The 19,408-nt window shown below is 32.3% G+C and overlaps 1 pseudogene; it reads right to left on the reverse strand.

The window, feature by feature from the left end:
* Window positions 1-4,675: 4,675 nt before the first annotated feature.
* LOC149536974 (cold-responsive protein kinase 1-like) lies at window positions 4,676-13,798 on the reverse strand (annotated as a pseudogene).
* Window positions 13,799-19,408: the final 5,610 nt, after the last annotated feature.

Genomic DNA, 19,408 nt, shown 5'->3' on the forward strand with positions numbered 1-19,408 from the left:
CCATAATATATGATCTACTTTGTGAGGAGTCTATCTTGTTAAAGACTTAAGAAACTATTAGGTTTCACTTGGTTAGAGGATTTTTCACTTACAACTAAGTAAGGAATCTATTAGGATATTTACAAAGATCTATTAAGACTGCTCTATTAATAGATTTACCTTAATCCAAGTTTGTTAAAACTATCTCAATCCCTTACTCTCAATTTTTTCTGCAAGCTGATCTCAAGTCTTGTCCTTACTAACTAATTCACTTTCACTTCTTATGAATAAGTTATTTGTTCTATTAGATAATAACAAAACTTTTGAATGACTTTTGATATTCTTCTCTACTCTTCACACACACATGATCACTTTCTTCCACACTGTCTATCTCCCTTTATCACATTGATCCAAGTTAATATCGCCACTATATAAAGATTCCATGAGGAATCTTCTAGATGGTTCTATGTTTTGCCTCTTCATCCTAAACATTCAACATACACATGGGGATATGTGATCCACACCATGTAAATGTTCTATAAAAACTTCAACAACTATTAAATGTTCTATAATAACCTCTTAAAAACTTAAATATACCTTCCAAGTCAACCTAATAATCATTTTTCCTTAAACTATGTTCCATTCCTATCTTTTATGTAAATTATACATTTTCTTAGTGTCTACTATTACTAGTGCTCAACATTTTTCTTTCTTGACCTTTATTAACTTCCTAATGCTCAGTATATATTGTGCTCAGAACATACTATATTACTCAATACTTATATACTTGGAAGTGCACTCAGCCATTGATGACTTGCTCATTTACTAAATGAGCTCAATCTGTATAGAAAGTTTCTCTATGATCACACTTTACTCGACTTCTATACAATTACCCATTACATAATATCTTATGTACATGACTTAGCCTATGTAGAGTAGCTTAGTAATAGTGATGACCATCTGACTCTATCTTGTAAATGGCTAAGTGATTGACACTAATAGACAATAGAGGTTAGAGATACCAACACTCACATCTTCTGTGTGTTATGTTCTCCATTCACCTTATTACTCCCTTTTGATTAGAAAAATATTTCCTTTATGCTTCTCTCCATCATCATGTTCTCTCTCCCTTTTTCTTTATACTTCATCTCTATGCTTCATTGCTTCACTCCCCCTTTGATAATAGACTATATATTTCATTTTTATCTTCTTCATTTTTCTACTCATTTCCTCCTTTTCTACACTAATTCTTCCCCTTGGATAAAAATCTAGATGGTATCTATAAACCTTATTTTCTTTGTATTTGTATCTTTCTCCTTGCTTGCACTAAATACATATGTTCATATCTTTCACCTTCTTTACAATGTTAGGAAGATCCTAAAGAGAACAAATACATCAATTCACCAATATATATCGTGATAAACATGAATTTATGCAACATGTATCTTCCTCTAATGAAAATTAGATAGGGGAATAACACCTAACTTATATCTTTATCCTTTCTTGTACCAAATACTACGACTAGTTTTTGCAACCTTGATAGGATCAAGTTTAGGAACAAATTAATTAAATTTAGGAGTAGAATCATTAGCCTCAGCTAAAACATGAATTTTCTTATAAATAGTGTAATTTTGAATAGAGGTACCCTTCAACCAAGAAGAAGACTTCTTAGTCATAACTTTCTGTAGATTACATTGAGCTCCAAGGTAGCCTATTTTAAAGCATTTTCTACACCTAAAAGGAATACCTTCATAGTCCAAAGTTTGAATCCAAGACCCTCTTGAGTGTTCTAATATAATCATTTTTGGTAAACCCTTGGGAGTATCCATCTCTAGTAGAATATGAGCATAAGTAGAGTGGAACATATCACCGCATAGCTCATCTATCATCAAAAACTATCCAAGCACATCTCCCATAGATTCAAAAAGAGTATCAACTAAAAGATGAAGAGGAAGATATGGAAGCCTCATCCAAATTGGAATCTTCTTAAAGTTTATGAAGATAGGAAAAATTAGGGATCTAAGGTTTCACAACAATCATTAAATGATTGACCCATGTGAAAGAATTATTACATAGAATCAACTCCCTATCTTTTTTAATATCAAATTTAGTAACCAAAAAACCCCAAGCCATAGGGAAAATGTGAAGAGTACCTAAGATAACAGGTTCCCGATGAACATAGATCCACCTATTTAAATAAGATAGACCAGGCCACAAACCAATATAGCAACAAATAATCCCATGAGAGGAAAAATCAGAAGAAGCCTCCTCAATTTCTATCAAAAATTTCTTATCCAAAGAAATCCAAATAATAGGGAAAGGCCACATGGCTTTCAAACTTGAGCTTCCACCATTTGATTTTCATGCAACATGTTGAATCCATAATATTTGAAAGTTGATGAGGTTTCCTATAACTATTTATTTGATGTTAACAACATTTTACAAGCCTTTTTCCATATATTGAATAAGTTATATAAGGGCCTATATTGCTAAAATTTATATATATATTAAAGAATATGTGGGCCTATTAATATTTTATAGGATAATATATTTTTTAAATACTCATAACTTGAAACAACATTTTATTATCCATCATCATTCTCCAATATCTCACATTTTTTTCTCAAATATTTCTCTTTAAAATATATATTGTATATTTTAATATTATTTCATTAAGCATGATAAATAGAATCTTCTCTCAAATAAACTCCATATTAACTATCATTGTGAGTGCATATAATTTTATATTTTAGGTAAATTATTAAAACTAATTTTTTTCCATCTATATTGCTATCTTACATGCATGAGTATCTACCACATACTTATTATATAATTTACTCAATTCAACCATTACCTATCTTTTTCTTTTCATTCAAGTTGGCACTTAAAAAATAAGTTGAACACATAACTAAATATTAATCTTCAACTAGTTACAATATGTATTCTTTTATGAGCTTTGACCTTTATTTTTATGATTTCCCCCTCCACACACACACACACACACAGATCTTGAAACCTTATTTACATTATTCTAGTATTATTTATCTTCTTTGTACATGTGCCTTCTTATAAGTATAACTTCATTTGTAATGTACTTGTCTAGCCCAAAATATTATAGATTTGATTATACTAATTATTCTAAAATAAGAAAACTCACACGTTTTTAAAATTTTTATAATAAATCAATTAGGAAAAGGGGTCTTGATCACAAGTTTGGAACATCAAAATAAACCCTAAAAAGACTAATGACCCACCAAGCACCAACAAAGATAACAATTGGGTACCTATTTTATTAAGGTAGTGAGGGACTTTATAGGAAAGATCTAGACATTTTGGGACCCATATCAAAACACATTGTGAATGATTAGGGATCCTTTCAAAACCCATAGTTCCTCTTCATTTTTTGAGATTCAAACTTTTCTAGTTAGTATAATTTATTTTATCCTTTTTCTTATAGATGTTAATGCTATGGGAGTCTTGTTAAAAGTCATTTATTATCTTAATGGAACCTATAAAAACACTTGTACCACATTTGTGGGTGAGGTATCATATACCAATCCTATGAATTCAACTAAGATGATTTAGTATCTTTTTTATGAATCTCAATCTTTAGATATTGTTTTCGTTTTAGGTTCTTTTTTTTAGATGTGTATGAGTTGATTTTAGGATCTTGACTCCTTCTCATAGCTATCTTATTTTATGCAAGTTTCAAATCCTAGTCATTTTTTTTAAAAAGGGTTTCAAGGCACCTTTGAAATGTATTTTATTAGTAATAAAATTAAAGCACCAAAATGACACATACCTAGAGAAAAATATCTAATTATGGAGTATCTTAGAGTAATGTAGACCATAATTTTCAAAATTGACATGCATGCCAAAGCTAACATAGATGGAGATATCATGTAACTCAAAAGAAATGAAAAGAGAACAACTACACAAGTTGCAAACAAGGAAGCCATTTATTAGGTTCTAATGATCAAATAGAGATTTTAGGTGTTCCTCCCAAACATCCCTAAAATTATCATTTTTAAATTTTCCTACTATTCCGTTTTGGGTCTAATGTTCATGTGTTGCTTCTTGAAATGTTTTTTTTTCTTTTAACTCATTCAAACATTTCCCTATCTTTGAACTACTTGAAACTATACATGGAAAAACTTTATGGATACAAATTATTGCAATTATTCATTCAATTTATGTTGAATCATTTTAATTTTTTCCATATTTTTCCTTGTCAATATTTTTCTCAAATTCTTATAATTCAACTATATAATTTTTAGTGGTATTTATATCCTTTACAGTCTTTCTCGTTTCCATTTATAGATACTCATTATTAAATTAGTTTATTTCATCCTACCATTCTATTACCATTCTCCTCTTTGCTCATCCATTCTCCATGCTCTTTTCATATTTCTCATCCATTTCATCATGATGTTTTTCAAAACTCCTCAAATTTATCTTTTAATACAATTACAAGTTATATTGCGCAATCAATTTTAGCTTGTATGAGATCTTTCAATTTATTACACAACTCTTTGTAAAAATCTCATGATTATATAGAGAACGAGAATAATATTATTGCAATATCATAAAGTCCTATTTGAAAATAGGAAGGAGGGAGTGTATAATCAATTGAAATTAATAATACATCCTTCCTTGCTAAATTCCATGTGTCCATCAACAAGAGAAATAGTCACTTTTAACGAGAATAAAGGGTTACTAAAATCGTTGCATTTGATTGAGAGGCAGGTGTGCCAGAATTGGAACTTCCTCCACGTTCATTGTGCCCCACATCTACGAATGATGGTTGCAAAGTGATGAATTAAAAACAGCAGCACAAAGAATAAAAAAAATAGAGCTTAAAAACAGAGCAGCAAAACTCAAACATATCAAAGAGCTATAAAGTTTCTTCATGTTATTACAGCTGAGAGGAATGCTCTATTTATAGAGCTCATACATATTTCTAGAGGGTTCTTGAGAAGCTTCACGAAAGGAAGCACTCTAGAGATTTCTACATAATTTTAAATTCAAATTTTGCACAAAGAGAGAGGCTCCAAGAAGCAAGTAGAAAGTTTTGGACTGTTCATTAAATGCCCAGCTACTATAATAAACATTATTTTTAACACCCCCCCATAATGTTTATTTGGAGAGAGTAGGAACATCTTTGAGCTGCAATAGATCTCTAAATTTCGTAGATTTTACGATAGACAATGCTTTTGTAAATATATCAGCAAGTTGATCTTCTGTTCCACAAAATTGAAGCTCCACCTCTTGTCTTTCAATTAGATCTCGAACAAAATGATGATGCACTTCTATATGCTTGGACCTTGCATGATATACCGGATTTTTTGCTAGCTTGATAGTACTTTGATTATCACAAAATATTGTTGTTGGAGAGTCTTGTGGATGATGCAATTCTTCAAGTAACCTCCTAAGCCATAATGCTTCTTGAGACGCCTTTGATAAACCAATATATTCAGCTTCTGTAGATGAGAGTGACACTGTTGATTGCTTCTTGCTACTCCACGAAATCAGTCCCGATCCAAGATGGAAGATATATCCTGAAGTTGACTTTCTATCATCAATGTCACCTGCATAATCAGAATCTGTATATCCAACTAAAGTAGGTTCTCCTCCATATTTGTATTCAATGCCAAGCTGGTAAGTACCCTTAATATATCTTAATATTCTTTTAGCCGCTTTCCAGTGTTCAATGTGTGGATCTGCCATGTATCTCGATACAATACCAACTGCATATGCAATATCTGGTCTAGTTATAGTAAGATACAAAAGATTTCCAACAAGCTGCCTATATAATTTTCCATCCACTTTCTTTTGAGTAGAGTTAGCACCTAACTTTACTCCTATTTCACATGGTGTATTACATGGTTTACAATCACTCATATTGAATTTTTTAAGTACATCAAGAGCATATTTAGTTTGAGAGAGCATGACTCTTCCTTCTTCTTGCCATACTTGCATACCCAAAAAATAGTGCATTAGTCCTAAATCAGTTATTTCGAAAGCTTGTTTGAGTTGATTTTTAGTTATCTCAATATCATGTGCGTGATTTCCTGTAATAATCAAGTCATCCACATACAATACAATGATAACAACCTTATTATCACAATATTTTACATACACATCTGGATCAGCATTACTTCTTTTAAATCCAACTTCCAGGAAGTACTTATTAATTTTTGAGTACCATTCCCTTGGTGCTTGTTTGAGACCATAGAGTGATTTTCTTAATCTACACACCAAATTCTCTTCTCCATACTTAATAAATCCTGGTGGTTGTTGCATATAAATTTCTTCTTTTAAGTCACCATGCAAAAATGCACTTTTTACATCCATTTGAAAAATTTTCCAACCAAAATTTGCAGCTAAAGCAACTATTGTACAAATGGAAGTCATCTTAGCTACTGGAGCAAAGGTTTCAGTATAGTCTATACCTTCTTCTTGTGAGAAACCTTTAGCCACTAACCTTGCTTTGTATTTTTCAATAGCTCCATCTGATGTGAATTTGGTTCTATAGGTCCACTTGCAACCAACCACATTTTTGCCTTCTGGAAGTGTTGTTAGTTCCCATGTTCCATTCTTCATCAAAGAATTGTATTCTTCTTGCATAGCTGCTTCCCATTCTTCTTTTCCTTTTGCTTCTTCATATGTGTTTGGAGTGTCAACCTGCATCACCTTAGTCATAAGAGCATAGTTAGCAAATATATATCTAGGACCTTCTTGATAAATTTCTTTGATGCTTCTAAATTTCTTTGGATTTTCATTATCACTTTCTTGAGTCTCATCCCATGTAGTGGTTTGCACACCTTGACTTTGACTATTGGTAGAAGTAGAATTTTCTTCATCAATCAAAATTGGAAAGAAAGATAATGTTGGAGAATTATCATTCTTAACATCTTCATCAAACCATACATTTCTTTTAATATAGATTTCATTAGTTCTAGGATTGTATAACCTATATCCTTTCGATTCCTCACTATATCCAACCATTGTGCACTTCTCGCTTTTCCTTTCAAGTTTGCTCCTCCTTTCATCAGGAATGTGAGCATATGCTTTACAACCAAAAATTCTAAAATGAGATAGTGTAGGCTTTCTTCCACTCCATGCCTCTTCTGGTGTTATGTTCAAAACTACCTTAGTAGGTGTTCTATTCAAGATATATACGGCAATATGAACTGCTTCAGCCCAAAATTTAGCTTCTAGATTTCTAGAATGAAGCATGCACCTAGCCATTTCTATTATAGTTCTATTTTTCCTTTCAGCAACACCATTTTGTTGGGGTGAATAAGAGACAGTTGATTCCTTTTTAATGCCATGTTCTTTACAAAAATCTAAAAGAGCTTTATTCATGTATTCAGTCCCTCTATCAGTTCTTAGTATCTTTAAGTACTTTCCACTTTGTTTTTCAGTCAAAGCTTTAAACTCTTTAAACTTTTGAAACACTTCATCTTTCTTTTGTAGAAAATAAACCCAAATTCTTCTACTATAATCATCTATAAAAGTGAGGGCATACCTTGATCCTCCAATTGATGATGTTTTGAAAGGACCCATTACATCACTATGGACTAAATGTAGAGGAGTTTTTGCTCTCCATGATTTACCTGGAGGGAAACTTTCCACATGTTGTTTTCCCATTGCACATCCTTCACACACCTTAGGGCTTAATGATATCTTTGGCAGCCCATGCACCATTTGTAATTTCTCCATAAGCTTGAGACTTTGAAAATTGATGTGCCCCAAACGCTCATGCCATAACCTGCTCATATCATCATATTGAGCAATAGCACACATATGTTTATCTCCACATTTAGAAGTAAATTCTTGAAATTTATATAATCCATTCTCCATTTTACCAATTGCAATGACTCTATAATTATCATTGACATCCTTGATTAAGCACTTATCATTGTAGAATTCTATTTTATGTCCTTGACTTGCAATTTGAGATACTGAAAGCAGATTTGTTTTTAATTCAGGGACTAATTTCACATTTTTGAACAAACTATTATCAATTTTGACATTACCAGTCCCTTTAACTTCTAAAGCACTATTATCCCCCAAATATATTTTCTCTATATTATTTTCACTTATTGATTCAAATTGATTCTCATTATGAGACATGTGTTGTGTAGTACCAGAATCAATAACCCAATCTTCTTTGAAAGTATTATTTTCTTTAAGTGCAACACAAAATGCATTTCTTTTAGAATCTCCTAATTTTGGATAATTATTTACTTTCTTTTCTACATCTCTTTTCTTCTTGAAACATTCATTTGCCTTATGACCCATTTTACCACAATAATGACATTTCCATTTACTTCTATTATGATTTATATATGAAATACTCTTATTTTCATTCTTCCAATTTCTTTCTTTAGATTCATTTTCTTGTGACTTCTTATAATATTGTTTTCCTTTCATTACAAATGCTTGAGATTCACCATCAAATGATTCTTTTTCTTTAACTTGTCTTTTCTCTTCTTGAACCAACTTAGCACACAATTCTTCTGATTTAATACTTTTTAATTTATCTGCAGTATCTAAACCCCTTATAAATGATTGATAAGATCCTGGAAGACTTTGTAATATAATTTGCACAAAATCTTTATCATCTATATCTTTTCCAAGAGAAGCAAGCTCATTTTTCTTTTCCTTTAACTTACTTAAATGTGGGACTATCTCTTGTGAGCTTGATAATTTCAAATTGTATAATTCAGTTGTGAGAGATAAGATCCATACATCACCTGAATTTTGATATAAATTTTTCAAAATCTCCCAAACTTTGACTCCACTTCTCTCATTACGAACTTTTAGAAAAACTTCTTCTGAAAGTGTAAGCTTGATTAGTGCTGCTGCCCTCTTGTCCCTTTTATCCCAATTATCTTGATCATTTCCTGGATTCGTAGGCCTTTGTTCACTACCAGTCACAATATCATAACAATTTTGAAGGGTTATAGTGATTTCAATATGAGATACCCAATCATAATAATTTTTTCCATTTAATTTAACTGTAGGCAAAGTCACACCAAGTGATTCCATTGTTAAATTCTCTCCCTTTTTTTTTTTTTTTGGATGAGAATGAAAGATATTTAAGAACTTGAACACCCAAGCTTGAAACTGAAAAAATCTCACCAATTTGTTGAAGAAAAAAAACTTTTCTTTTGCTGCAATATCCTTCCTTTGATGTAGTTTTTTGTCCCAAACCAAACTGCTGTTCACTCCTTAGTTACAGCCAGCAAATGTAAAGATTCACACAAGAAAAACACATATATTCATTCCAAAAAGCATCATATATTCACAGCCCAAAGAACTAAAAATGCTCTGATACCATGATGAATTAAAAACAACAGCACAAAGAATAAAAAAAACAGAGCTTAAAAACAAAGCAGCAAAACTCAAACATATCAAAGAGCTATAAAGTTTCTTCATGTTATTACAGCTGAGAGGAATGCTCTATTTATAGAGCTCATACATATTTCTAGAGGGTTCTTGAGAAGCTTCAAGAAAGGAAGCACTCTAGAGATTTCTACATAATTTTAAATTCAAATTTTGCACAAAGAGAGAGGCTCCAAGAAGCAAGTAGAAAGTTCTGGACTGTGCATTAAATGCCCAGCTACTATAATAAACATTATTTTTAACCCAAAGGTTTTTGAAAATGAATCTCATCCTTACTTAATAGTATTGTCACAACCTAAGACATTGATGGTCTTTGTCTGGGAGAAGCTCGTTTGCATACAAGCACAAGATTTATCACCCTCAAAACCTCTTTTTCGCTATACCCTTCCATCTCCTTCTTACCTTCCACCAACTCTAAAACCTTGTTATCCTCATATAGGCTCCAAGCTTCTCATTATTGTTTTAAGAAAAATGATTATGATTTTTAGGGAGGAGAATGATGGGATTATAGGATTCAAAGACTATTGTTAAAATTAAAATATCCATTGAAGAAGATATTGCATATCCGGTGGTTGCTTCAAGTCTATGCTTTTTCGACCATTGAGAATTTCGGGAACCACTACACCAAAGCTGTAGGTGTCTGCTTTCTCCGTTAATTGCCCACGGTGAGCGTATTCAGGAGCTGTGTATCCTCTGCAAAATACAAAAAAATAATGGTGTTAGCAGCTCTGTTGAAAACTTCAGGATTAGACAAGACAACTAGATAAGTCAGTAGTTTTCTCACGGTGTTCCTGCAAATTTTGTGCTGACGTGAGTTTTATCATTTGGAAGAAATCTTGCCAGCCCAGAATCTGCTAGTTTTGCCTGAATGTCGTCGTCAAGAAATAGATTACTTGATTTAATGTCATGATGGATGATACAGACATGGAATTCCTAATGGAGATAGGCCAGACCACGAGCAGTGCCCACGATAATCTCGAACCTTTCCTTTCAACTCAAAAGTCTTTTTTTTTTCTACATAAAGGGCAATTCACAACAATTTCACAACCCATATTGATCATATTTGTAAAGGATGAAGGAATCAAAAAGAGGAACGATAGGGAATAACAAACCGAATAATAATCTGTCAAGGCTGCTGTTGGGCATGTACTCATAAATCAGGATTCTTTCTTGACCTTGTCTGCAACATCCAAGTAAACGGACAAGATTTCTGTGATGGACATTCGAAATGAGTTTCACTTCGCTTTCAAATTCTGAAATTGCACGGGGAGAATGACCTAATGTCAGCTTCTTTACTGCGACAACTTTGCCGCTTGTCAACGTGCCCGGCAAATGTCATGCAACAGCAGATGAGTTTGAATGCATCAAAAGAGAAGGCCAAAGTGAACAGAAAATAAATTACAATATACCTTAAATACTTCGCCAAACCCTCCTTGTCCAAGTTTGTTTGCTTGACCAAAATTGTTGGTCACCTTTTTAAGTATCTTGAAGTCGAAATCTTCTGGCCCACGGAGTTCCGTGGCTCCTTCAATATCTGTTGTTCCATATCTTTGTTATATTAGTAATAGCCAGGATCGAAATGAGTCGCAAGAGTTGCTTCAAAGTCTAAATTACTATAACATATTAGGTGTAGCTTATATGGATTTACCTTTCTTCTGGCTTGACCACATTTATCTCCTTCCCAAAGGAAAGGAGACAAGTTGTGAGGCTAAATACGAATACCCCTCCCACAGCACCAATTATTATCCCCACTCTTGAACTCGCTTTCTTCTCCTTGCCTGAAAAATCAAACAAAGAGAAGAAAATAATCGTAATTAGGCTAAATGTCTGACAGAAACTCTAAACAAGAGCGATTCAGGTAGTTTTATGAAATTTAATTTCTAAACTTGAAAGTTGCTTACTTTAAGGAAACTTCGACCAGTTTCCGCAACTGAATTGGAGGAGGGCTTGGTGGTGCCACCGCATACCTATTTATTTCCTTTATCAGTGTACTGATTATAAAAGTTAAGGTACTCGAAACATAGATAACAACCGTCGTAGGTGATGAAAATTACAGCACAATGCAACAAAGAAATATATGAGAAACTTAAAATGGGTTCTACTGATTATAGGCCCAACTTATTCTATTTATAAGAAAATGCATATTAATTGTTGTAGCAAAGAGTTGGCAATACAATTAATGTTGGACAGTGAGGCTGGTGTGTTGGCCGGTGCTTGGACGGCTGCACATGGAAAACGTGTGGTCTATTTCTTTGCAGCTGTTGACGGCATGTAGGTAGAGAAATTACTCCACTCACACTCCCCCTTAATTTCTTCCACTAATGCTACTGCGTTTATATTGTTTTCCCTTATCATAATCAGTTCAGGTTTTACGGCTTACCCCTAACCAATATAATACAAATGGTTTCTAGCTCACCAAAAACTTTACATTTGAATGGTTTTGGCTAACCATGAAGCTCACAAAATAGTGGTTACAATAGACCACCAAACATTACAAATGGTTTTAGATTACCAAAAACTCACATGATGTGGAAACATTGCAAATGGTTTTAGATTACCAAAAACTCACATGACAGGAAAACTATCATCACTTTGGCTTTTCTCCTTCTTCACCTACATCAAACTGATTATTGAGTCCATATAAAAAGAAATCCATCTACCGAGATACATGGATGCCTAACTGTTGCACTCGCCAGTTCTATAGGAATCTTTTTCATATACATGGTTCACCAATATATTTAGTCAAACTCTAGGGTCTCGGGTACAACCAATAATGCACCCCATACATTCACATAGCCTATTAACAATCATCACTAATTCAATTTTCATCACTTGGTTGAGGGATATCAATGCAACCAACTTCTATTACATGACCACTATCAAGAACATTATATCCTTCACAATTAGACAAACAAATTCTCACATATGATCCTAGTAGTTTTATCCAATCAGCACACATGCAGACCTTTGCATCATCATAAACCTTAGAATTCCTTTGAATCATGACAACCAACTCACCACCAATTCAACCTACTTGCACTAACTATTCTATAACATCAAACACACATACCTCAAATACAAAGATATAATAAACATTTTCATGATCAATATCTTCTATGCTACTTGTATGCATTCTCTGGCACTCCCGCTTATAGAGAGATGCTCCACATGCTTCTAATTTATGAATAACAGTGTCACACAATGCTAACTCAAACACACTTCAACTTTGACTTCCTTCTTTTCATGGCTTCTCTTATTTTTATAGCAGGCCTTCAATCTCTCATTTTATTCTTTTTACTCAACTCAAAGTGGACATTTCAAAGACCACATTGCTTAGATTCCTTGATAGCTCATGGTGAATGAAGAACACAATATTAATCAAATACACAATATGATGTACTGCGCCATAAATAATTGCTAATCACTCAACAATTTGTAGCTCTTTCAGCTCACTTAACAAATTAACATTCACAAAACTTCAATCCAGCTCCATAATGGGCAGCCTTCTCACAACAGCAGCCTTCTTCACAAGACATTAGCAACCGTATCACAATCTTTCACTCCACATCTTTCAATCACAATATTTCACTCATTGCTCTCTCAAGACTTTTGGATCATTTACCATAAGCTCTAAGCTCTTCTCTTTTTTCTTGCAGAAGATAACTTCAAATGCCATTGCATGTTGGGCTATGATGCCACAACATCCTTCGGCAATTCTCAAACTCATCAACCTCTCTAGGATCTTCAAGATCATCTCCCATTAGCTCTAATACCATGATGAAAATTACAGCACAACACAACAAAGAAAACAAACAAGAAACCATAAAAGATATGAGAAACCCAAAATAGGGTCTAAAGATCACGTGCCCAACTTATTCTATTTATAAGAAAATGCATATTAATTGTTGTGGCAAAGAGTTGGCAATACAATTAATGCTGGACAGTGAGACTGGTATGTTGGCCGGTGCTTGGACGACTACACATGGAAAATGTATAGTATTTCTCTACAGTTGTTGACGGCGGGTAGGTGGAGAAATTACTCCGCCAAAACTTTGATTGAAACAGCTGAGAACTTGATTTTGAGCTACTTTATGCAGGTAACGTAGTGAAAAGAAGACTTATCTATTCTGCACTGCGCGAGAACATATACAGAATCTGCAAGATCTGTTCCGTCCACCTCACTTATTGTTGAAAACCCTTTTCGAATACCATCTTTTACCACGTCTGCGAGAGCCTAGTTCAGATTTTTCTGAAAGACACTAACGTTGTTGTAGGGAGCTGTGGCGCATCCAAAAGCTATAAGCCTGGTCTCTGAATCTGCTCTAACAGGGTATATTATTAGTTATATGGGATATAAAATAATCAGCCTTGCTGTATTCTCCAATAACCAGACTCTTCCACTCATGGCTCTAGATTTTCCCTTTGACATTGCAGAGATGCTCTCAAGTGGTATACTTCTTGCATTGTTAATACTATAAAAACTGGATCTCATTTTGTAGACTTTCAAATTGCACGTGAGTTAAGTAGTTTCCACGGCTTAATACATTCGAAGTCAAAGAAAGACTTCTTAGTCAATAAGCCAAGTAAATTGTCAGAGTCAAATTATTTTAAAAGCTAATTCATAAGCGGCATATTTATCTTTTTCCACGTCCTGTTCACTAGGATCCCGGTCTGGAATTTGACGCTCACCCTTACCCCTACGTATTGCGTGTTATGTTTATTTTATGATGGTTTGGTCTCATTAATACCTTTTAAAATAAATATCGATTGCCATTTTCTTTCTCAATATTTTTATTCTTTTTTTAACATTTAATATTTAAACAATATAATGTAAATATGAATTAGTAATATTTACAGTTATATAATTACCAATATATGTCAATTTAAGAAACTCTTTAAGTTTATATTTTGCATACTCATATTTTAAATCATTAGGTCAGTTTTATAAAAATTTAAATCAATACGATCGAACAAAATTTCAGCCGCAAGAGTTTTAATTTTAGATTGCTTTTGTTTGCACAATTTAAAAATACCTCATTATCCAACGAGGCATCATTTCATCCTATAAGAAAGTCCTTATCATGAACACATACATTCTATTTGTATAATATATAATAATATAAAAATAATGTATATAACAATATTAATATGATTGCAATGTTTATATATTTTGTTGAAATATTATTATTAATTATGGTAACATTCTATTTTAACTATAAATTGTATTATATCATTGAATAAAATAATCTTTCATGAAATTATCACATTTTTATAATTATAAGCATAATGCTTGATATAACACATTATTAATATTACATATCAAGTGTATTATGATATTTATATTTTATATTGTATGAATTATTATGAATATACATGATGTTATATTAATATATATATTGTTAAATAATAAATTATTATTCAAAAAATATAATAAATTAGCAATATTTTTCAAACATATATTTTATTTTAAATAAAAAAGTTACAAAAATTATACTTATAATATTATAAATTTTTTATACTTATCATTATGACAATGAAACAATGATTGAAAATATAATTTTTTAAATTTTAATTAGGATAATAATTATAATTAATTAAGATTTATTCATTTAATTGATAGTAAGATTTAAATTATTTGAAAGGATTTGGATCCCTCAAATGAACAATTACTACATATAGAACATAAACTAACACCTACTCCATATTTGAGAAAAAATTAACTAAACTATTTTAACAAGACAAAGCATAAGTTACAATATTATCAAGCCAAAACACCTAGTAACAATAGGCAAGAATTTGTATGACTCCCTTAACCTTGAATAAAAACTAGCAACTTTAGTAGTCTCTCTTAATCTTGTCTCTAGGTTTTCCAAAAGCTCGCATAACCTTACTAAAAAGAGCAATATACTAACTCTTTTACCCTTACATCCTCCACCATTATAGGAGAAGCGTTCATCTCAAATGAATAAACAAGAGATAGAAACTATTGGTGCCTTCATATGAGACATCTCTACCTCTAAAAGAGGCATGGGCAAAAAATGTCCAAAAAGAACATAGAAGGATTTGAATATAATACTAGCTACATAAAGAATTAGAGTCATCCAAAACATTGATGTAAAAAAACTTTGATAGAATTGAATCAAGAAACACTCTAAAAAGAACTAAAGTCATCCAAAGATTTTTTAACAAAAACACTAATTCCCAAACAAAAGAAGAGATACCTAGAACCAAAGACTAAATCCTAAATCTAACCTAGATATCTAGGTAATCCAATTGATGGAAAATACAAAACTAAAAATTGAAATGGCTATAAAGAAGGAAATGACAAAAATACCCAGAACAAAAAACTCTAGCAAAAGAAAACATGAATGAAATGAAAGAAGCTAAAACAAATTCATACCCTACTAAGGACTACCGAGAGAGAAAAACACCACCACTACCACTCTACCTATTAAAGCATCAAAACCAACAAAACACAAGAGAGTGGAGCCCAAGAAACAAAGAAAGACAATCCTGCTCTTCTTATCAACCACAATAATAACTAGCAATAGACAATAAAAGGCCCAAAAATTGGCTTCTCCAAATAATATATTCACAAACATAAAACCTAAACAAAAGAGCTTCAATGATGAACCTACACCTAATAAAAACAACTTACAAGGAGTAGGGTAGTCCAATTGGGAAGACCAAATTGTTCCTAGCCAAGCCCATAGTCCAATGAACACTATTAGAGGACAACCCAAATGATGAATTAAAACATCTTTGACCAAAGAATGTAATAATTTTAAAAGGGGACCTATATGTGAGAAACTTGAACATGGGAAACAACCCAATATAAATAACCAAAACAATTTGAAGGCATGAAGAAGGGAAGAAAAACCCCATGACACCCCTCTTAGGCTGGATAAGAAACAAACTCAAGAATATAGATACGTCACAATACTAATCCCAACAAGAAGGGAATAAGAAGCTTTCTCCTCAACAACAACTAGAAAACTTCCTCCTAGCACAACACATCCGAGTTTAACAACTTCACCAATAATGATATACCTCCATAGCCCATCATATGGCACCTTAGTAAGAAAAACACTTTCCTTAGAAATTGATAGCTCTCCCCTAAACTCAACGCTCAATGCTAAGAAAAGAAAAAAACCAAAAAATCCCTCCCAAATAGGGGCACCATTGGCTTCCTAGGCCTAAGACAAGCGACTTACACCAAGCCAAAAACTACGAATAAATATGACCAATAAAAATCTAGACTGGTCATCATTTGAACCTTCTTTGTCCTCTATGATGCTTCAAATGCTAGTGATTATTGCTGCATTTCTCACCCTCACACCCATCGTGTATTACCCATTTTTGAAAATCCACTTAGAACGTTATCCACAACTATATTCTAATTTTATTTTATATGTGAATAAATTCTCTGTTGCTCAAAGACTACCAATTCAACATGTACTTAACTCAAGAAATGGCATCTCACAAGCTTAACTTTACTTATTCTAATTTCAATAATATTTGATAAATCTCTTAAATAAATAAAAAGTACCTACCTATATTAATATTTGGTTAATAGTTGAAAAATCGATTTCCAAGGATTGTACTCACCCCTAGACTTCATTGGTACTTGTATCTCTTAACCTATATTTGTAATCTCACTAATTATATATTATATAATCAATCTCAATATTATTTATCTTTCATAATTATATATTATTTCTCTTTGTTCATAGAAGTTTCAACTATTATTTATCCTGCCGTAAAAGATTGTAAACACTAACAACTATTTCTTCAATTTCGTCTCAAATTAATTTTTTTACTATTAACCTTGTCGATCATCCAATTACATCCATAAATCCATAGGCAACTATCACGACATGGCTATCCTCCCTACAAATTGCACCATTGACTAAATTTCAAAAAAATGAAAACACAATGAAGTTTTTTGAAATTTTCAACATTTGATCTTCATGATTTGTATATTTTGTGATCGAAAACAACAAATTTTTTGAGAAAATTCATGTTTGACTTTTTTTTTTCTTTAGTGCATTTTGTCTAGAGATTAGCCAACACCCAACTGTCTATCGCCTACCTAAAGATTATAGAGTATGTGGAAGTAAGCTTTATCGGCCTGCATAAAGACCATGACTCCATTATTGGAAGGGAGGAAAGTGACCAACGATGACTAACGACTAGTGACCATATGTGAAGGAAAAAAAATGATGTGTGAAATTCTATGTACCTAATGAACATCAAAATAATTTTAGTGCATTTTTGTTTTGGCGTAACTCCATTTCTACACAGCTAGACTTTCTTGGTCCAGTTAAATATAGAAATATCTGAGGTAATGGGACCCTCTATTTCACAGCCATGGTAGATGTAGGGCCTTTAATATTACAACCAGTTAAAATTCATCAATGGCATCTTTTAACTTCATGAAAATCAATGAGAGGATAGACCATTGTGTGGCTAAAAGAAAACGTTGACCATGACTCATGAAGTTGCATCCACACCTGTCTAAATCAACATCAATGTTCAAAAAATGATCTTTCTCTTACCATGGCATCATGAACATGATTATCACAGTCTAACACAAGACCTTTGCGAAGACTTTGACTCTTCATCCACCACATGATCCACTCATGATGTTCCATGTAGGCCTGATTTTTTGTCTCAAAATACTGACTAGCAAATTACCCAACAACATTGAATGTGATTCCCAATTATCTTTTCTTGTTGCAAGAGGATGGAATAAGAAAAGATCATTGACTCCATGTGGATAATAAGTGGATGAGAATGAAGCAACGCTTAGAAAGTTAAGAAATAAAATACAATTTCCTCGATAAAAACTTAGATAGGGTAAAAAATTTAATTTCCAATTTTTTTGTGACGAATTTAGATTTTATATAGGAAGGATAGAGAAAGTAGGATCTATAAATTCATTAAATCAATATATTATTCAAATCGAATTCTGTTTTAATTATTCAAATAGAATTCTACTTTGATCTAAGCATTTTCTAAACTACTTTCAAAGTTTTGTATTTATTATGTGATTTGGAGTATCTCACTAATATGTGGGTGAGGTGATTTGAAGAGATTGTTCAATTTTTTATCCTATTTGTCATGTAGAACATTTTTCCATTCCATTACTATGAACAAGGGTGAGGGTAATATCTACAAGTATGAGCTAATGATATTAGAAAGAAGACCCTTTAAATACTAATAAGAATTTCATAGATTGAAAATTCAAAATATTAAAAAAATATGTGTGGCACTATGAGGAAATGTGGATGTTCTTGAAAAAAATCATGTTTCGTGACAAAGTCAAATCAATCAATTTAAGTTTCACAAAGAAGTATACTAAATGGAGAAAAAATGGGTTCTTTTGTTGACATTGAGGGAACACGAGTGAATGCTTTGATAATTACTCAATGGATTTTTTTCATTTTATACAAATGGTATATGCAATTTGATAATTGCATCAATATAACTAATATGAACTACTTTGTAAAGGATCGATAGTTATGGTATCAATGTTACTATGACAACATTCCTCCCTTATGACATTAACCCTAAAGACACAAAAACCACCTTGGCTTGGGGAGCCCCCTTAAGTTTTATATAACAAAACATGTTGATTACATTTATTGTTGAGAAAGATTATTGAAAAGGAGATTGTTGAAGAAGACTATATATTTCAATCATTGTTTTGTCACTGATGTCAAACTTGCTATTTGCTGGTAAGACAATTGCTTATAAGATTCAAGTACTATCACTTAGTTGATTGATGAAGAGGATATGATCAATAAGAGGTAACAATAGCACCTAGAGGAAAGGTTGAGTTATGATTATGTAATGAAGTACAAGGATCAGTTAAGACAGTGATGACATGATGTATTGATAATCTACTTAAGGTTATAATGGCTGGTTATACTTAGAAAGTTTAGAAGAACAAGTTACACAAAGTTTTTCTGCCAAGCTTGACCAAGTGGATAGTAGGTGCTGAAAAAAGTTA

Source organism: Cupressus sempervirens, chromosome 10 (genome assembly GCF_028749045.1).
Source record: "Cupressus sempervirens isolate cs-2001-9-10 chromosome 10, ASM2874904v1, whole genome shotgun sequence".
In the NCBI taxonomy this organism is placed as follows: domain Eukaryota; kingdom Viridiplantae; phylum Streptophyta; class Pinopsida; order Cupressales; family Cupressaceae; genus Cupressus; species Cupressus sempervirens.